At 35.5% G+C, this 14,501-nt stretch overlaps 1 protein-coding gene across 1 annotated transcript in view; it reads left to right on the plus strand.

The window, feature by feature from the left end:
* The window catches only part of LOC102845226 (zinc finger matrin-type protein 4-like), a 501,572-nt gene that overhangs the window by 216,701 nt on the left and 270,370 nt on the right, over positions 1-14,501 (plus strand). The gene's annotated exons all lie outside the window — the stretch shown is intronic.

The following is a 14,501-nucleotide window of genomic DNA, read 5'->3' on the forward strand; positions in this document are numbered from 1 at the left end:
TGAGAATGAAGATCACAGGATAGAATTTTGCAAGTCCAACAACTTATTCATTGAAACATCTTTCATTTTCAACCACGCTACAACTTTTCACATGGACATCACCAACTGAAATCTCTCTCTCTTTGTCATTGCTGTCTCAGAACTGACTAATTGAAGAATTTCTAGTGAATTTTTAAGGCTTTAAATTGCAAGTAAATCACAATCTCGTCCTCTATGATTTATAACTTCTGAAAACCTAGTAGATCAATTATGAGTCAATTCCAATTACAGCACACAAGAACAACAACAAAGCATATGAGAAGAGATTACCTAGCTTCTCATGGATACAATTGTTAGAGACATGCAGTTTTAGTATTAACAGCCTATGGACTATATCACCAGAGCCCCCCCCCAATAGAATATACAGGAATAAGAAAAGATGCTTATATGAAAAGAGATAATAAAGAAGCCCAATGTCAGTAACAGCAAGGTGAATGCTGATAAAGGAATAGTCAGTCCATCAGTTACAGACAATTTAAGTTCAAACTAAAAAATGAAAATAAGCCAAGAAGAGCAAAATTATGACTTTGTATATGTTGGGTGATGTTTTCAAGCCAGCTCTAACTTATAGTGACTCCTATCATGTCTATATAATCTATAGTGCCATAGATGGAAACATTGATCCATCCAGAACCATCATCACAATAGCTGTGCATATGCCTGAACTATGTTATCAACCCATCATCTTGAATGTGTTGAGTCTTGAGTATCTTCTTTTTTGTGAGGCCTTTATTTTTCCAACATGATGTCTTTCTCCAGAGGCTGGAGATAGCATATCCAAAAAACTGAAACGGAATCTTGCCATATTTGCTTCTTGCTTCCAAGAAGTATTCTGGTAACACTCTTCCAAAGACCATGGTATATTATTGAATAATTTTTGCCAGCATCAGAATTTAAAAGACTTAATTGTTCAGTTCTCTTTATTCATTGTCCAACTATCACATGCATTTGATGTGATTAAAAATACCATGTCTTGTATGCTAGGCAAATTTGAATCCTAGAATGACATCACTGATATTGAATATATCTCACCTGAATTTAAATTCTAACTTGGAGAATAGATACAATACATTGAATATTGATGGCTAAAGATCAAATGAGTTTGAGATGACATCAAAGGCATCACAATGAAAGCAAAAGGTCATTAAAAAGACAATGAATATTCTTTAAAAAGTAAAACATAGGTATCAGAAGAGATGCTTCAAGTTGTTGAAACAAATAAAAAAGTAAAAATAAGAAATAATAAAAGAGCTTATCAGATTCAAAGGGCAGTCTGAGAAGACAAAGTAATAGAATTAAGTTTTTAAAGACTTAGAGTTAAAAAATCAAGGGGAAACTCAAACCTCCAGCCGCCAGTTGCATTATTAAAGGATCTTGTGGACAAACTAAGGCATTCTGGTGCTGTAGTCTGTAATGTGCTGTGCTGCTAACCAAAAAACTGTACATATCCATCCATTTGAATCTATCAGCAGTTCAGTGGAATAAAATGGGTAGTTTCCTCTCATTAATATTTATAACCCTAGAAATTCAGTAGAGGAATACTGTGAGTCACTATCAATGTGATGATAGTGAAAAGGGGGAAAACCAAAATGGACAAAATACCAAATGATGTTATTTTTGTTATTGTTAGATGCTGTCAAATTGACTGCAACTGAACTCAACTTAAAGTGATCCTATGAATAATGGATTTGAACCTTGTCCTAGCCTGCACTCTCCTTATCATCTCTGATATACCTGAGCCCTTTGCTACAGTCATTGTGTCAGTCTCTCTTGTTGAGAGTTTTCCTCTTTTAGCTGACCTTCCATCCTCCAAGCTTGGTAACTCTTTCCAAGGACTGGGCCCTTCTAACAACACGCCCAAAGTATGTGAGATGGAGCTTTGTCGTTCTTGCTTCCAAGGAACATTCTGATTGCACTTTCTCCAAGACCGACTTGTTATTTTGGCAGTCCATGAAATATGTAGCACTCTTATCCAACCCTACAATTCAAAGACATCCTTACTTCTGTCATGCTTATTCATTGCCTGACTTTCAGATTCCCAGCAAGTAATTGAAAAGATGGTAGTTTGTATCAGGTGCACCTTAGCCTTTACACTAACATAATTGTTCCTTAGCATTTTGGAGAGGTCTTGACAGCAGATTTTACCAATGCAATATTTCTTCTAATTTTTTGACTGCTTGATCAAGAATTGTTGACCATTTTAATCTTAAACACTATAGTAAGCAACAAAAGAAGATGGAAGGAATAATCAGTCACTGTATCAAAAAGAATGAGTGGTCATTTAACCATTTCAGGAAGCATAGTCCCACAGAAGACATTCAACATGCACTAAAGACATTGGCAAACCACAGCTCTCTAGGAATTGATGAGATACAAAAGGAAGAACTCTAGAAGCACTTATTTTTATCTCTGCCAAGAAATTAGGAAGACAAATCAACTTGGAGAGATCTATATTTGTGTTTGTTCCAAAGAGAGGAGATACAATACACACGGAAAGTTATAGGACAGTAACATTACTATCACTTAAAAGTAAAATTTAACTGAACATAATACAAAGTAACAATAGCAGTATATTGGCACTAAACTACCAGAAGTTCTTTATGGATAAATAATGATAAATGAAACTAAGTATATAATTTCTAATGCCAGATGGAATTTACCTGAAAGCAGAAAATACTGGGAAGAAATGTGTATGTAGGTATCATCAAAGGAGTTTAAGTAGCAAATGTCTGTCAAGCATCTTTCTAAGGTGCATATTTCCTGAAGTAAACCCAGTGGCTATTAAGATTTGATTGGAGATTTTGCCAAGAAATTGGGATGAACCCCCAAAAGACAGAACTTTAAAGAAAAACTCTTAGATTCCTTTCACATGTATATAGGTCTATGTTAGCAAGGGAGCACCTTTCATCTAATGATCAGGTAACCCAGGACATGATCTGGAATTCTTTTAAATATCTACATTTTTTTAAAAAAATTATTTATTTATTTATTTATATTTATCATTGACTATGGAAAAAAACATTCAAATGTGTGGATTAAAGATAAAATTGTAAAAATTAAATTAAAAATAATATTGTGAAAAAATGAAATGACATAAAAACTAAATTGTGCTCATGTGGAACTTGTACGTAGAAGAAGAAGCAGTTGTTTAAACAGAATAAAGGGATACTGTATGGTTTATATAATCAGGAAAGCTGTAAATCATTGTTGTATAGTTTCACTATATTTAGTCAGTCTATATGTTGAGCAAATAAGCTGGGAAGGTGGACCATATGAAAAAGAATAAGCATTTAAGATTAAAAGAAGAGGCATCGATAACATGAAATACATAGATAACACAATTTTACTTCCTCAAAAATAAGAAGATGTGAAGTATTTATTGATGAAGATTAAGGATGCCAGTATGGATTACCTCTCAGCATAAATAAAAGGAAAATCCTTAAACCTTGACCAATAAGCAACATCGTAATAAATGGGGAAAATATTGAAATTGTCAATGTCTTAATTTTACTTAAATCAATAATCAAGGAATATGAAAAAAAAACAACTAAGAAATAAAAAGTCCTATTGCCCTGGTCAAATGTGCTGAAAAACTCTTCTTAAATGTGTTTTAAAAAAGAAAAGAGAAAGCAAAGATACCACTTTGAAGACTAAGGTTCAAATAACCTTGAACCATGTTGTTGGTGAAAAGTAGTGACTGAACCACAGACTGCCAGAAACGTGAGCAGATCTGTCTTAGTGTAGCCACAATACACCACATAATCAAAGATGGGGAAATTTTGTCTCAAATATTTTTTTCATCTTTTTAGAAGGGACTACTCCTTGGAAAAAGACTTCCTTCTTAGTAAAGTAGAAGGGCAACAACGAAGCTTAACCCCCTGAAGGAGACAGACTGATACAGTGTCTGCAATAGTGGGGTCGATCGTGGAAATGAATGTGAAGATCGCACAAGACCAAACAGGGGTTTTATTCCCCTTGTAATTAGTATTTAAATAATTCTAGTAGATTTTAAAACACTGACTAAAATCATACTTGAAAGTCAGCTCTGAGGGATGTAAAATTCTAGGATCACATTTTAGTTTTGAGAATCCTTAATACCTTACTCCATTTGTTTTTGGAGTAAAATTGTGTACTTCAATATTTTCTCCATTGAACCTTCCCTTGCTTATTGGTTCACTTATCATCATTTTTCCATTTTAATGTCTTTAATTTTAGTGCAGTTTTCATCTAAGGGTATTCTAGTGCCATGAGGGAACTCTGGTAGCCTAACAGTTACAGAATTGCACTGTCAATCCAATGGCAAGCAGTTAGAATCCAGTAGCTGCTCTGTGGAAGAGAGATGGATGTATAACCTCTGAAAATCTGCTGGACGATCAGCTGTGAGTCAGTGCTGACTCCAAAGCAATGAGTTGACTCTATTTTTCTCCCCTGGAGCAGTTGGCATATTTAAACCAATGATCTTCTGGTTGTCAGTCCAGCACATGAAACACTTAACAATGGGGATTATAACTATGCACAAAATAGAATTCCTTCTTTTAAGGATCATACATTCTAATGGACCAAGTCCAGAGGGAAGGAGTGAGAGAAGGAGGGAGGGACAGACAGAGGGAGGCCGGTGAGCGAGAGCGCTCAGGAGTAGAATTCTTACCTTCCATGAGGCGTCAGGATTGATTCTGTCAGTGTACCTCATATGTAGCCTCTGCCCATCTCTGGGAGAAAGGCTATGTGTTGCTATGATGCAAATCATGTTTTATAGGAATCTTTTAGGGTAAAATGGATTAGAAAGAAAGGACTTGTATCTTTTTCTGAAAAATCAGCCAGATAAATGATAGGTTCACAAGGTTCAAATGCGCAGCAGAACATATTAACTGTTGCAAGACTAGAGAGAATTTATTTTCATTGTGTGGGAGATCACCATATTTTGGGAGCTGACTGTACAACACCTAACAATAATACATATTGCTAGAGAAACAGATGGACAGACAGATAGATAGACAATTTTAATAACACTATACAAATTACATGGCATGTTACCATGCATGGCTGTATTTTATCCTGACAAAATGCTTGTGAATTAGCAGGCAGGACAGGTTTGTTCCTCACATCACAGGGAAAAAATATTCTCAGTAATTCTAAGTGACATCTAGTATACTTAAGAGACACGGCTTACATTACATCTCTTGAATCCAAATATGCTCCTCAATTATTTAATATTCTGTTTTGTTTTTTTTCATTATGCATCACATAAAATCTATACTGGCATCAGGATATGATGTATTTTTAACCTAAAGAATTAAATTAAGGATATTAAAATATCTAGTAGAGAGAAGTGTGTAAGGAGCCCTGCAGGTGCTTGGGGAAGACTGAATGGGGAAGCCTTCACAGTGGAAGAAGCTTTGTTGAAGAAGCTGGCATTTGGGGAGACCTTGCATATAGACTGAGGAACTCCTATAGACAAACACATGCTTGAATGTGCTGAACATAAATGAAAGATGGGGAGAGTTTATTTATTGTTCATTTGATCTTTCTGTATGTTTAAGTACAGACAAATTCAGAGATCTTGAGGATGGCACTGGATAGGGCAAATTTCAGATCTGTTCACAGGGTCGTTATGCATTGCAGTCAACTCAACAGCACCTGATAACAACAATACCTGGTAGGCATCGTGCTAGGATAGAGATACAGAAATTGAGGAGTAAGAAGCTTCACCTATTAGGAGAAACATTTTCTCCAGTCGTATCCAAACAGGAGACCTAAATGATTGAAACTTCTTTCTCTCTCCTTCAGCATCCCACAAGGATAAGGAGCCAGAATTTGAGCAGCAGAGAAACTCAGAGCTGGGATTTTCAGTGAATCTCTTGGCAGACTCCTTGAAAAATCAGTTTGCTTGGAGCATAGTATTTCTGAAAAGAAGTGATAGGAGAAAAGATATGAAAAGTAGGTTGAAAGATTTTAGTAGACTAAGTGTCATGAAGCACAATTTATTTTTACATCCTGAAGAGCCATTGAGAGTTTTAATTTTTTGTGGGAAGAAAACATAAGATACCAGTACAGCATAACAGAAGTAGCACTATCTTGAATTCAGTGAGAACAGGATTGAAAAAATCAGCTCCATCACTTTTGAAAAGGATGACACATTGGGGAATATTTTGCTCATTTGTAGAAGTGGGAATTATCATTACTGTTATCACTCACTCAATTTATTTTTTATTCATTTTTAATCAAGCATATTTGCTAGTTGCTGAATTTCAGCATTGTTTTAGAGTTACATTGTCCAGTACAGTAGCCACTCACCTGGTGAAAGCATTGAGGAATTGGACTATGATTTGTCTGAATTGAGCTGTGCTTAAGTATAAATTTCATAACAAATTTTTCAAAACTAGTGTAAGTATTAGAACTCAGATGACTTTGTGAGTAAAGAATTGTGCTACCAATTCAAAGACAGGCAGTTTGAATCCATTAATCTTCCCTTGGGGGTCGGATCATCACCCTTCTTCTGTGTGACTTACAGCTTCTGAAAACCCACTAGAGGGCCAGCTATGAGTCTTTTCTGACTCAAAGGCCCATTACAACAATGACAGCATAATTAATAATTGTAAGTTGAATATACACTTCAATAACTATACAGTGGATGCAGTGGATTACTTAAGATATGTTATTTTAAAATTCGTTTTGCAATCCTTTTTTATTATTAATATAGCAACTAGAATATTAATATGGCTGTTGTCTGAAGAGAGCAAGGGGACACTGCATGGTTGAAAATCAGGAAAACTGTGAGGCAGGTTTGTATCCTTTCTTTAAATCTACTCAATCTGCATGCTGAACAAATCATTACAGAAGGTGGACTCTATGAAGAAAAATAGGACATTAAGATCAAAGGAAGACTCATTAAGAACCTGTGTTATGCAGATGACACAATCTTCCTTGATTAAAGTGAGGAGGACTTGGAATACTTGCTGCAGAAGATCCCATCACAACAACAAGAAGATAAAATTCCTCACCACAGGACCAATGAGCAACATTATGATCGATGGAGAAAGCACTAGAACTGTCAACAATTTTATCTTTCTTTGATCCACAAGCAATGTCATTGATACTAGCTGTCAGGAGATTAAGAAGTGTATTGCATTGGGCAAGTCCACTGCCAGGGACCTTCCCAAATTACTGAGGAGCAATGATGTCCATTTAAGACTAAGGTATGCCTGACTTAGATCACGGTCTTTTCAATAATTTACTATACATATGAGAGCTGAATGATGAATAAAGAGAAGAATTCATGTCTTTGAGTTTGATGTTGGATAAGAGTATTGAATATCTTATGGACTGCCAAAAGGACAAACATAAATGTTTTGGGGAAAAGTACAGCCAGAGTGATCCTTAGAGGCAAGGGTGGTGAAGCTTCATCTTACACACTTTGGACATGCTGCTAGAAGAGAGTATTGTTTGGAAAAGGGAAGAGAGGAAGAACTTCAATGAGAAGGGCTGACACACTGACTGACAAATGGGCTAAAGTGAATCAGAGATTGTGAGAATGATACACAATAAGATAGGGCTCAGAAATATTGTTCATAGGGTCCCTTTGAGTTCTTGGCTTGGTGGCTCCTAATAACAACTGGGATATTTGAAAATACATGTGTGTAGGATTTGTGATTAGGTAGCACTGTTATAGATACTGGAGATTATCGTTATTATTGTTTGGTGCCATCAAGTTGAGTACGACTTATAGTCACACTTTGAACAACTCAACTCTGTCCTATCCTTTGCTCTTCTTATGATTTCTGACATACTTGAACCTGTTGCTATAGTAATTGTGTAAATCCATCTCATTTAAGGTCTTTCTCTCTATTGTTTCCCCTCCACCTTTCCAAGCATGCTTCTGGAGAAAAGAAACAGTATTTTGGTAGTAGAAGAAAGACAATAAACAAGTAAAATAAATATCTAAACAATGTAATTTGCAAATGTGAAATGAGTGCTATAAGAATGCAGTTGATGAGGACTTCAGACAGAAAGGAAGTGGTAGGAGAAAAAAAATAGAAAATTAGATTGGAAGACAGAGATTGGAGGAATTTGGGATATAATTTAGACCACAAGGTGACAGAAGTTACTGATTAATTTTGTTTAGGGGATTAAGGAAAACATAAAGAAATCTTAAGGATATTTTAGAGTTGTGAAAATTAAAAATTATAAACCATATAGAGCATCTAATGTGTTTGTTATGTATTATTCTCAGAAAATGATATGTTTATATACTGCAAAGGATGAAGCTGCTCTCTGTGTTAGAGAATGGTACAATGGTCCAATTTCATTCTTGCCTTCTACCTACCCAAGACCACTTCAGATTTAAATACAACTTTTGATGTTGTACTAGTGGGGATTTTTAGAACATTTCATTATTTTCTTGTCCCCTTTTCCCACAGCCCTCTCTTTCCATCTGTGGCCTCGCTAGCACATGTATTCCTATGCGTTTCTCTTTGTTAACCACTTTTCCTGGTTAGTGAAGTTTAACTAACTTATGACATGTTTGTCCTCTCTTAGAAATTCTTGCAAATTTCTTCCGTTTTATAACTACTGTGACCATCTGTTTAAATATTTCTTCAATGACTAATACAGTAAGCGGATGCATTCCAAATATCAAAACCATCAAAAGAATTCTACAGTTCTATTGAGTAGGAATCATCATTGTATCTTTCCTTTGCTTTCAAAATGATAATTTTGCTCCTGTGCTATGGAAATTGAGGGCTTTTGTGCACTAAGTGGGTGGTTTCTATCTCAAGGTTAAGGAATATGTCTCTCTAGTCAGCACAGGGGACACGGGCTCCGTGGTAACTTTGATGGAGATGTTGTTGCAGCTTCTCCATAGGATATCTGAAGACCGCCCCCATGGACACACCTTTACAACCATGCACAAGCCCATATGGTTGTACTCAAGTTCTCTTGATCCATTTCTATATTAGTCTGAATTATATGACAGTTAAACTTTTTCTGAGGCAAAGCAATAATACTGGAAAGAAAACAACAGAGAGATTCTTTGCTACAAAAAAGACAATTTAGTTAACAAATACTCCAAGCCAAAAGAGTAAGTATTTCTTCCATTTTTATTGAGCCTCTTCTATGTATTTAGGAGGACCTGGGTAGTACAAGTAATTTGGCACAAGGCTATTAACTGAAAGTTGGTGGTTTGACTATACTCAGTAGTGTCTCATAAGAAAAATTTGGCAGTCAGCTTCTAAAAGTTGCACACGTTGCCTTTAATTCTGACTTGCAGTTATTGTGTTATTGTTAAGTGTCATTCACTTGAGTACAACTCATAGCAACCCTATGGATAGCAAGTTTGAACTCTGTCATGTCCTATGCTATCCTTATTATCTCTGATACACTTGAGCCCATTGTCATAGTCACTGAATATGTAAGGCAAATACAGTGATTCTGTAGGTCAGGCTTCTATAGTTCATACGGTTCCCAGGGCTGAAATCTTTGTGGAAGCAGACTGCCACATCTTTCTCCTTTGGTGCGTTTGGTGAGTTTGGATCACCAATCTTGTGACTAATATACTGGATGGCAACAAGTTTTTAAAAACAGTTACAGCCTTGCAAACAATGGGTGCTGTTCTATTTTTCAACTCACGAAATGGCCGTTTAGCAGGAATTGATTCCAGAGCAGCTGTTTGCTATGTATTCAGACTTCTGTCAGGGGATACAGAATTACTTAAGTTACTGTAAAGTTGTTGCTTTCACAGTGTTTTCGGAGAGAAACTAATAAAGCAATTAGAGGCAAGATCTAACTCAAGTCTGTAGCAGGGATTTTTTTTTAAGACCTGAAAGAGGTCAGGAATGTGGATGAAGTTTGTGAGAGTTCTGAAAGAAGTAGAAGATAAAATGACCCTTGAAGTCTGTGTGTGTGTTTTTAATAGCTCAGGAGAGGAGTGAGCAGCATGACTAAATGGAGTGGGGCAGAATGTATGATGAAGAACAGTAGGAGACAGAATTGGCAGAGGCATTGCTGTCAGTCAGCAAGCGTGACTTCTAAAAGTTCTTTTTGTCCAGTAAAGTGGGAGAGGAGAAGAAGAGACATTACCTCCTGCTTATTGCCTCTTTTTAAAGTCAAATACCGGGTTTTAAGCAACAACATGCATAAATACTGAAAATAGTAGCACTGGTTGGACATTTTATCTTCCCAATGGGTACTTCTTGAGAAGGTGCTATTATTTTTGCCTCTAGCAGGGGCTGTCAGATGACTTTTGCCTTTAAGTGTATCTCATGAAGGACTGTAACAAGAGCTATATGATAACCAGGAAATCTCTTTAGCGAAAATGAACAGCAGTCATAAGAATTTCAAGAATGACCAGCCAGTACTCGGAGATAGCTCACATTCTATAATAGAGCCAAATAAATCATTCCAATATTTTTTTCCTTTTCTAATAAGTTTGGTCTCTCAACAGAAATTACCTTGATAAGAAACCTTTCAGATTTTAATATTCCTTTGGATTTTACAATTATGTAAATGTATTTGACATTTTAAGACATTATCATTTTATTAAAATATAATCATCAGACCATGAAATGCATCTATTTGAAATATAAAATTCAATGATGTTTAATATATTTACAGAGCTGTACAACTACAATTGGATTGTTACTCTATGCCAAGAAAACAAAGATTCTTACCACTGAACATATAGGCAGTACCATGATAGATGGAGAAAATACTGAACCTGTCAATGACTTTATTTTACTTGAATCCACAGTTAGCACCCTTGGTACTGGCAGTCAGGAGGCATATTGCACTGGGAAAGTCTGCAGTTAGGGACCCCTCTAAATTTTTGAAGAACAATGATGTCAATTTGAGTACTAAGGTGTGTCTGATTCAGGCCATGGTCTTTCTGATCACTTACTATGCGTCTGAGAGCTGGACAATGATTAAGGATAACAGGGAAAAAAAATGATTCCTATAGGCTGTGGTGTTGGAAAAGAGCACTGTACATCCCCTGGACTGCCAAAAGAATGAACAAATATGTCTTGGAGAGGGTGCAGCCAGAGTGCTCTTTGGTGGAAAATATGATGAGGCTTCACTTCACATGTTTTGGTATATTGCTAAGAGAGATTATTCCTTAGAGAGGGACATGATGCCCAGAAAGGTGTAGAGTCAGCAAAGAGAGGAAGACCCCCAACCAGGTGAATTTGTCAGTCCATCAATGGTGACTGTTGCAATGGCTCTAATGTGTCAGGAAGTATAAAGCTTGCACAGGATAGAACAGGGTTTAGATCTGTTCTTCATAAGTCATACTTGACTCAATAGCACCTAACAACAACAATAACACAGCTATCACTATGATCAATTTTAGAATATTATTGTCACCAAAAGTAAGCCATATACTTATTATAAGTCACAGTCTATTCTTCCTCTTACCAATCCTCTCTGCCTGATTCCTACATAATCTACTTTTATAGATTTTGCTTTTCAGGAAATTTCATTAAATGGAATCATGCAATAAATGACTCTTTCTGACTGGCTTCGTTCACTTAGCATAATGTTTTCAAGATTAAACTGTGTTATAGAAAGCTTCAATATTTCATTGTTATTGCAAATAATATTTCACTATATATTGTTGTAGAAGCAGTAGTGGCATCCACTTCTGAAATGGCTTGCCTCCGCAAACACTATGTACGAACAGTTCTCAGACCTTTTGTTCATAGGGTCGCCAAGCATCGTCAACGACTCGACATCACCTAACAATAACAACAACGACGACAAAAACATATATTGTTGTTGTTGTTGATTGCCATCAAGTCAAGCATGACTCATAGCAACCCTATGAACAAAAGACCTGAAGCCTTTCTATAACTATCATTGTTTCTCAAAATTCAGAGTTTCCCCGAGGCATGTTGTTTAGGAAGTAGATGCCACTCCTGCTTCCACACCTGTCTTAGAACAAAATTTATTTATCCCATCAGAATTTGGATTGTTTTCACTCTTTGATGATTACAAATTATGCATCCATGAACACTTGCATACATTTTTTAGTGTAGATTTTTTTTCTCATTTCTCTTTGGTGTGTACATAGGACTGATATTGAGGGGTCATGTGTGTAACCTTTTGAGACATTGTCAGATAGTTTTACAAAGTGGCTATACTATTTTCTGTTCATACAAGTAGTGTATGAGGGTTGCAATTTGTCACATCCTTGCCAACACTTGTGATCATCTTTTTTCACAATAACCATCCTACCGAAAAAGTAGTATTGTAGTTTCTGTGTGCATTTTTTAATAACAATTATTCAAGGAAAAACTTTTCTCATGATTATTGGCCATTTTAATATCTTTTTTTAAGACATGGGTAATTAGATTATTTTTCTATTTTAAAATTTACTCATTTTTTATTATTCAATCATAAGATTTATTTATATGTATTTTAGAAGTAAGTTCCTATACACATATGATTTTCAAATATTTTTTCCTATTCTTGATAATATCTTTTGAAGCATAAATTAATTTAGTTTTGATGAATTCCAGCGTATCTATGATTTTCCTTCTGTCACTTTTGGTTTCCTATCTTAATTATCATTAACATATTTTCTTTTAATAATTTTTAGTTTTAACTATTGCATTTGATTCATTTTGAGTTAAGTGTATTGTATATGATATTAGGTAGTGAGATATACCAGTATTTTTTTACCTGGATCTTTACTTGTTCCAGTGCAATTTGTTAAAACCAGTTGAATGATATTGGCATCTTTGTACAGAATTAATTGACTGTAAATACGTGGGCTTACTCCCACACTCTCAATTCTATTCCAGTGATCTATCTTTGTTTATTCTAGTGCCATACCTTCTTAATAACTGTAGTTTTGTAGTAAGTCTTGAAATTAGGAGTTTGGGGTACCCAGTTCTGTTATTTTTCAGGATTGTTTTGGCTATCCTGGGTTTATTCACTCCCCATAGAATTTTCAAATAGCTTGATGATTGTTGTAAATACTCAATCTGTAAATAAATTTGAGGAATGATGCTATTATATCAATATAAAACTCTTAGTAATTCTTTCCAGAAATCCTTTATAATTTTCAGAGTTTGAGTATTGTATTTATGATAATATGTTTATTAGTGGGTGTTTTAGGACAGAGTTCTAGTGGTCTAGTCTGCAGCTAGTTGCTCTGCTAATCCAAAGGTGATAATCTCTCTGGCGATTCAAATCCACTAGTCAGACCTTGGAAGAAACATAGACAATTGCCTTCCTTGCAATTTATAGCCTCGGAAACCAAAAAGAGAGTCAGCTGTGAGTTGGATCTGATTCGATGGCCATAAGGAAAAAAAAGCATTTTATTATTTTTTACTATTATAGTTGAAATTGTTTACCTAATTTTAATAGGTTATTTACAACAAATGCGTAAAATTTTTTATATTGATTTTTATTTTGCATCATTATTGAAATAAATTATTAGTTTTAATAAACTTTAGGATTTTTAAAATACACAAATACCATTTATGACTAATCATTCTTTAATCTTCCTTCCCAATCTGGATACTTCTAATTTCATTCTTCTGCCTAATAGCTCTGGCTATAACCTTTAATGCAATATTGAGTAGAATTGGTACATTATCATATTCCTAACAAATGACATCTGCTGTTCCCACTTCTATTGCTAATTTGTTAAATGGATTTATAATGGCAGAATATTGAATTTTGTCATGTACTTTATTCTGAGTATCTTAAGTGACAATGTGGTTCTGATCTTTTATTACATTGATGTAGGCATTTTGCTTATTGGTTTCCATCTGTTAAATCAGCCTTGCATCCTAAAATAAATCTTACGCAGTAGTGGTATATATTTCTTTTTATACACTGCTTAATTTCATTGAAGAGTATATCTTGAGGATTTTAACATCTCTGCATTATGCAGATGACACAAACTTCCTTGCTGAAACCGAGGAGGACCTGAAGCTCTTGCTGCATAAGGTCAATGACTGCAGCCTCCAATATGAATTGAAACTCAACATCAAGAAAACAAGTTTCTCCCCACTGGGCCAATTGGCAGCACCATGATAGATGGAGAAGAGAGTGAGGTTGTTAACAATTATAGCTTGCTCAGATCCACAATCAACACTCTTAACACCAGCAGTCAGGAAATCAAAAGATGAATTGCATTGGGAAAATCTGCTGTCAGAGACCTCTCCAGAGTACTGAAGAGCAACAACATCAGTCTGGAGACTAAGGTGCACCTAATCCAGGCCATAGTCTTCACAATTACCTTTTAAGCATCAGAAAGCTGAACAATGACTAGGGATGACAGAAAGAGAATTGAAGACTTTTAGCTGTGATGCTGGAGAAGAGTATTGAATATACCATGGATTTCCAGGATAGCAAACAGGTTCATCCAGGAGAGGGTGAAACAAAGCTACTCCTTGGAGTCAAGGATTCTGAGGCTTCGTCTGACATACTTTGAGCATGTTGAAAGGAGGAACCAGTCC

The sequence above is a fragment of the Elephantulus edwardii genome, unplaced genomic scaffold (genome assembly GCF_000299155.1).
Source record: "Elephantulus edwardii isolate Elephantulus edwardi_28Jun2011 unplaced genomic scaffold, EleEdw1.0 scaffold00195, whole genome shotgun sequence".
Classification (NCBI taxonomy): domain Eukaryota; kingdom Metazoa; phylum Chordata; class Mammalia; order Macroscelidea; family Macroscelididae; genus Elephantulus; species Elephantulus edwardii.